Below are 7,960 nucleotides of genomic sequence, written 5' to 3' on the forward strand. Positions count from 1 at the left end.
TGGTTGTTTAGTTAGTTACCACGAGTTAGACTGAGGATTTCACTCTGCTTACAAGAAACACAGAGAAAAACAACAAAACAAAAAAATATAGAAACACTGTAGATTCCATTTGTACATTTTAAAAGTGATAATGTTTCATCGCTTAATCAGCGCTCCCTGGTGGTCTAGTGGTTAGGATTCGGCGCTCTCACCGCCGCGGCCCGGGTTCGATTCCCGGTCAGGGAACTCTCTTTTGCAATCTGGTTCATGAAACTAGTAAGTAGGCGAGCGTTTTGCATCGTCGGAGGATCTTTATTTTTTTGCCACAATGTTGTCCCTGTTGAAAAGTAACACTAGCTGAGCTGACGTTAGCATATTTACAGTTCATTAAATCTATGCTACCGTAGGCACATTTTTCTTGGAAACAAACAAGTAAAAAAAAGACAATTAAATGACTTTAAAGTTGTAAAGCTGTGTTTTGGACGTGAAAGGCACGAAACCAGTCAGAATCATCCTGGGATGCGTACAGACTTTGATGTTGCACACACACACTTTGACCCTCTGCTGTGCTGTGTATCAAATGTTCCACTAGGTGGCACCGTTTCACTGCAAACACAAGCAGAAACAGAGGTCTGCTAAGTGTGCAACAGGGCACATTCTGCACGAGGGGAGTCATAACAACCCAAAATAAATTAAAAGACATTTTCACTAAAAACCAAGTAACTAATAGAATCTGAAATCTATGCAGTGTTTTACCTGAGTAGAAACACTTATCTAAGCACATTTTAAACTTAATGTGAATTTTTTTTCCTCCTGATAAAGTTAAGGCTTATTCAAACTGAAGCTGTTTGAGAAAGAGAGCAATGAGACTGAGATAATGTGTGTTTGTGGATCTTGGGCCACAGAGTGTGAGCCCACTGAGGTGGGGTAAAGACACAGATCCGAGCCGGACTCTCTTTTCCATTGGATGACTCTGGAGTTAACCAGTTCCTGGTATCTAGGCAGTTATTTTGACAGGCGCTATCATTGTGAGAGAGGAGATAAGTTGTCTTAGGGATCGCCATGGCGCCTGTGTGTCCGTCCTCCGGCCTGTTCAGGCTCTCGTCATCCCTCTGCCCATGTTTGAAACAGAGAATTGTTGTTGTGGGGGGGTGGGGGACTGCTGTGACTGGGAGCGGGGTTTGTGTTGGCAGAAGTCGTGTGACTCTGGGTATCATCGTCCCCCTTTCAGGACCATCAAAACCTCCATGTGACTCAGAAACAGGACATCTTGAAATGTCACATTTCCCTTTTTTTCTACACAAATGCACTCTCTTTTCCTTGATTTCCCTTGTTTGATATTAGGGATCGTTAGGGGACATTGCACATGTAAATATGCCAGATTATAGCTATTTGCTAATTTACATCCGGCGGTTTGATGGAGTGAGACAAAGAACAAAACAAAAAACATGACAATATTAACAAACGGGGGGGACCGCTCATGCTTAAGTGCTTATTGTATTGCACATAACTTGAGATAAAGTGCACATTGACCTCATTTTATTGCACCTAGATTTGTAAGGAAATTGAGTATTTTCCTCTCCTTACCCCCACAGTCTGCTTCTCTCTTTTCATTTCCATGTGTTATCTCTAAAATGAAACACATTTCTACTGAGTGTTTACCACAAAATACAAGGAGATTAGTCCGGAGGGGCTCCTGAGACACAGCAAAATCAATATTAAAATAATCAAAGTGCATCATGATATGTCTATTCAGCGTATCAGCCTGTGACATTTGACTTTTTCACAGCGACACAGAAGAATTTGCACTGGATTAGGATTAGGAGTAGAAACACAGAGAAGACAAACAGGAAGAGAAATTACTGCGTAGATGCTTTTAAATTTGTACAGCAATTGATACATTTTCAAACATCCCTAAAACTGAAGATTTACAGTAAAAAAAAACAACCACAAAATATGGATATTTAATGTCGCTCATTGCCTTGTTTTGCTAAGCATGTGTTAATAACATGACTTTATCTCACTCGTTTGGCCTTGGAGAGATTTTAAATCATTTTGCTCCAACGTCATACACGTCTAGTTTAGGCTACAACTCACGATAACTTAAAATACACTGCGGCAACAAGAAGCCGCTAAACCTAAACACAGAGAACGGATAATGTCACACAAATGATAATTGATAGGAAGTATGAGGAGGGGGGGTCATCAATCATTATAATGAACCAAACAATGTGTTTATGAAAAGACAGAAAACACATTATAACTAAACTAATGAGGATGAGGAATCTATAATTCATGAGGATGGATACAACAGTAGTTTGGATCACTTCTCATTACGACCGACAGAGAGTTCCACTTACAAACAAGTCACTAAGCTTTGCACTAAGCACACTGACACATGACCATATCATCGAGAAGGCCACTGAAACAACAACTTTCATTTTGAAAAAACGTTTTTCTAATCCTATCTTAAAGACATAGCTAAACATTTTGTGAAATATGGTAAAAAAAAAATAATAATAATAATTTGTGAATTTGAAACTTTTAAACCCCAAACAATAAAAAATAATTATTTCAGATATTTGGGATAAATGGGCAAAAATCAGTTTTATTGCCGACTGTTTTTGTTTTTTGTTTTAAACATACAAGGATGCTTTGCTTTGGTGTTTTGCTGCATAACAAACAACGTAACATGAAGATAAGACTTTAAGAATGACATTTCAACAACAAAAATCAAGTTAAGGGAAAACAATGATTGTCCAAGAATGAGCAAAAGATAAAACAAAACAGAAATTAAAACACATGCAATTGCAGAAAAATCTCAATGTTTATTCCTTTGTCGTAGCTATGCAAACACACATAGATATGCTACGTAAACATGCTTTATCTTAATTCATATTTTTGTGCTCAATGACTTAAACAACAATACTGTAGCTGTAGCATCAGCGAGTTGTTGTTTCACCCGTTTCTTTTGTGTGGTTTATGTCACACTTCTATTGTCGTTTAAGACTGAAGACTGAATGAGCTATTGATTAAAATCTAGATTAGAATCACACAAGACATTCAACTAAATCCCACGCTCTGACCGGGACGTGTGTTGTTGTCCGGTACAGAAAAACAAATACTGCGGTCATTATTTGGCCTGCACCTTTTAATCGTTAATTATATTCTTGATTAATCTGTAATCCTATGGTCCATAAAATGTCAGAAAATGTTGTTTCTCAAACCTGTTCTCAAATGTTTTGATTCAGTTTTTAACGATTTCTTTGTTGCATGGAGCAAAGGAACCAGAAAAGAAGAAAAATCAATGAAACTCCTAGTAATTATTTAAAAAAACAGTTTAATTGATTATCAAAATAGTCGAATATTCATTTAGCGATAGAATAATAATCCATTAATCGAGTAATTGTTTCAGCCCTCGTCGTGATGCATCAGATTATAATCAGATTAAGACAGTCACTGCCTCCTTGGTGGTCTCATTCAGACTAACGAGAGACCACCATGAGGTTAATGACCCCACACACACACACACACACACACACTCATTCACCCTTACTGTCCACTTGCATCAGTCAGTTTATCAGAGACAAAGATGGGAATGAGTTATTGAATCAGTAGCATCTCGTTCTACTCATCCAACTGCTACTGATTCAATGGCTTTTGGAAGGAGTATGACCTGGATGAATGAATGGATGAATGAATGAATGAGAAATAGTCACAGACAGAGGAATGAAAGTGATGGAGACGGCTCGATACCAGCGCCACTACACCCACTGCAGTCTGCCAAGTCAGCCGACGCACTGCAGCAGTGACCTTTCACCCAGGAACTGAAGAGCGGGAGGAGGGTTATCACTGTCGTTGTTTGTGCTTTTAGAGCTGAAGGTCCAGACTGTGCCGGAGCCACACTTCAAGGAAACAGCAGACAGTGTACGAGAAATGGACATATGCGCATACACACGCACACACACACACACACACACACACACACACACAAACAAACACACATACGCCCTCTCGTCAGTGTTTTCTGGTCACATGATGGTTGTACAGGAGCAAACAGTGCATGGTTGTTTACCCTGCTTATCAGTGGTGTTGTAACAAGTCGGGGGACACACACACACACAGGCTTACATTAACACACCGCGCTAAGAAACCTCACCGTGGCACGAAAATGTGGAGAAAATGCTTGAAAAAAATCTAATTCTATAGGGATGCATACATTTCACAACGCCTGTGATAATCTTTCATCCACACTAACATCGATAAAGGAAGACAAGGGGCCACACTTTATGAGAATCAGTCTTCTATCAAGTATCTTACCAGAAAATGACTTTGGTAGAAGTTGAAGTCACCTCTTTTTTATAATATTACTGAAGTAAAAGTCTTAAAGTGTGACATTTACTGTAGTTAAATATCAAAAGTAATTTTCTGATATAAAATGTACTAAAGTTTTAGAAGTAAAAGTATTAATAAAGTGAGGAGTTAGGATCGAGCCATGGCGGGTCAGTGGTAGGGCGAGTTGTCTTTCAACTGGAAGGCTGTGGGTTCAGTTCCTGGCTCTGTTAGTCTACATGTGTCCTTGAGCCAGACACTTAACCTCATGTTGCAGCGTGAGACTAGAAAAGCTCTATATAAATACAGACCATAATACCAACTCTTCTTCTTCTGATTTTATTTAGTCGTATCTAGTAACAAAGACAGTTAGAAGAAATGTAGTGGAGTAAAAGTAAAAGTTGCCAGAAATATAAATAACCAAGTAAAGTACTGATACGTGGATTTTGTACTTGAGTACAGTAACAACGTATTTGTACTTTGTTACATTACAACACTGATGAAACCACTTTTTTTTAATCTCCAAGTGTTTTCTTCTTTGCCATAAAGTGTCTATTTTCTTTTCTTTTCAGTGCTAGTGAATTTCAAAAGTAAAATGTAAGGTGCCTTTAATGTGAAACTCTAAGTCTGCAGGTTGGCTCCTGCCCTGAGGCCATATCTGTTGTCCACGCCTGGAATAGATCATGACTGATGAGATAACGTTAATAATTCTTCCTCAGCACTTTCTTAACTCTCCTCTGATCTCGGTGCTCATAAATAGGGGCTTGTCCTGCACAGTAATAATCGCTCTTCAGAAAATAATTCTCCTCTCCACTCGTAGATGAACACATGTAACCCCCAGCAAACACTGGCCAATAAATAAGAGCTATAAATTCCTCTAAGAATTATGACCCACACAGTAAAATACTGGCTACTAGTTACATTATTTTCACTGCAAATTGCCATGTGTGTATACTTGATATTGCACTTTCACAACAGGTTACTATATCATTTTAAAGTTAAAACTGTGGTTTATCAGTATTTTTCCCTGTATAAATCCTGCATTTAACTGTAAACAAAGTCACAGTCAAAGTCTGTGATACAATGATGTAATTTAACATCAAATACACTTATTTAACAGATGTGAAATCCTGTAAATAATTCACAGTGTGCGCCTGTCGGCGTATGATTCAGCGATTAGTCACCTTCTAATTTGAGAGACTAAAGACACAAGGGGCCATGTTGTAGCAAATGTGAGTGCGTCCTTACTGTGCCTGAGTGTCTACATATGCAATTCTTTTGATGTATGTGTGTGTACAGACGTATACACTCCCACTCAGACTCTAGTTAGTCCAAACCAGCGCCACATCAGTCCATCATCACAGATATGGCTTGTGGTGAGATAGCAAGTCTGGCGGCACACAAGACATTTTGTCCACTCTGTCATGTTTACTTATAATGATAAGCTTTGATGGATTCCCCACACGCTATAGACGCCACGGCACGCACACGCACACACACACACATAGTCTAATTCACATGTGTGTGCGCTTGTGCACACGTTGACACAAATGTTGGAGTATCAGACTAGAAAATCCATTTGGAATTAAGATGTCAAATAATAATAATAAAAAAAATGAAAAAAGGAGCACATGCGTTTATTACAGGTCCGTCCATCCATTGTCCACCTCTTAATCCTTCGCTTGAGGGTCACGGTGGGGCTGGAGCTAATCCCAGTTTACATAGGGCTAAAGGCGGGATACAACCTGGACAGGTCACCAGTCCATCGCAGGGCAAACATACAAAGATGAACATGGGCGTCAGTAGAATTTTTAATGTGGGGCCAACACACTGGTGGGGCACAAACTTTTAATGAAGTAGATGTCATTCTCTAGGTAACAAGGAAAACCTGCAGTAGATTATGGGGGTTATAGGTTTTCTCCTTATAATCAAGTGGAATGGATTCATGGCAAAGCAATGGGAACAGCATCTTTTACATGGTAAATGTGTGTGTGTGTGTGTGTGTGTGTGGGGAGCTCTGAAGCACATTTACGCTCACATTCCCTTCTTGCCATGAGGCAACAATGCTAACCACTGCACCACCGTGCTCTCAAAAATCTTTTATAATTAGAGAGATCTGATGGTGAGACAGCAGATTGTAATAAACATCACTCCAGTGGCCGTTGAGCGCCAGAAAGAATGTCATCCCTCTTCATTTGTTTGCCAATCTTATGCTTCAAAATACAAAAAAGCAGGCTCTGGCTGGTAGAAATATGGCGGCCCAAGATTACAGCCTCTGTAAAGCAATTAAGGCCCCTTCCTATAGTACATATAAAAACATTATTCTATAAAAGACACGCAGGTAGTATTTTTAATTACAGCAAATAAACTCAACACACTGGACCTTTACAGCCTTATGCTCATGTCATCGTAATTAAACTACTGATATTAGCTTCTATTAGCTTTTGTTACAACTCCCACTACTAGGCTCATTGTAAATGTTATAATCTTTGTGTGATCCCTCCTCTGTGGCACTTCCTGAAGTTTCTACATGTTTTTTTCCCCCGTATAAGGGAATTTTGTGGAGTTTTTCCACACTCAATGTGAGGGTCTAAGGATAGAGGTTGTCACTTCGCTGTACAGACTACAAATTGTATTTGGGATGCTGGGCCATTGAAATAAATGGATTTGTCTCGACTTTATCAGATAGAGTTTCGCGTACTTTAGAAAAAATATCTGATAATAGCTGATGCATGAGTGTCTTAATAAAACGTTTTGTGCACATACGTTCGAGAAGGCCAGTAAGCTGTCAAATAGATTTTTCTAATTTAAAAACAAATGCACGTCCATGAGAAACATTATAAACACATTTTTTTATTTTAGTTTAATCCTGTGGACATGTTTTTGGCAGAGCATTCGTGAGTGCAGATATAAATAGATATGTATGTATGTATATATATATATATATATATATATATATATATATATATATATATATATATATATATATATATATATATATAAAAAAACCCTCTTGAGATGAATCACCTCAATGGTCTCGATCAAACGCTGCATTTGCTGAGCTTGACGTTGCACTCTGATCTGTCGGCCGGCCTGTGCAGTGTTTCCACTGAGTCGGTTTACTTTAGCCTGGCGTTTGTCCACAGACCAGTTTACTACAGCTGTTCAGGACCAATTAAAAAAGACTAATGAGGCCTGCACTTATCAGGTCTGCTTAAGGGCAGAGACGAGGGCACCAAGTCAGGCGGCATGGCAGAGTATACAGTACTGGCCACTAATGTTCGGGTGAGGCTCACATGTTGACCTTAAAGCAAGTTAATTATGTAAAAGATGTCAACAACACGAGACAGCAGTATTTTTTTTTTGACAGCAGATCAGTTTTAATGACTGTAGGGAGTCAGGGATAAAGAAGGAGCAGCTACAGTGAGCTGTTAGATGAAGCGCTTCAGTTTTGACAGGCTGCACCAGTCACACTGAATCAGAGAGTCATAAAGCACGAGACTCGGGTTTATTATTAACTGTTAAGTCTCCATTCTTTTCTGAAACAGTAGTTTTGTTTCACATGATCGGTGCAATAATGCAAATCCTGCATCTCTTAGCTCCGTGTACAGCCTCACAAGTCCATCTGTAGTGTGACAGGAGGCTTTGA

The 7,960-nt window shown here is 39.1% G+C and overlaps 1 non-coding gene across 1 annotated transcript; it reads left to right on the plus strand.

Moving 5' to 3' along the window:
- The first annotated feature begins 153 nt into the window (after positions 1-153).
- Positions 154-225, plus strand: trnae-cuc. Its single transcript has one exon. It is a non-coding gene; the product is annotated as a tRNA-Glu (tRNA).
- The last annotated feature ends 7,735 nt before the right edge of the window (positions 226-7,960 follow it).

The sequence above is a fragment of the Solea senegalensis genome, linkage group LG17, assembly GCF_019176455.1.
Source record: "Solea senegalensis isolate Sse05_10M linkage group LG17, IFAPA_SoseM_1, whole genome shotgun sequence".
In the NCBI taxonomy this organism is placed as follows: domain Eukaryota; kingdom Metazoa; phylum Chordata; class Actinopteri; order Pleuronectiformes; family Soleidae; genus Solea; species Solea senegalensis.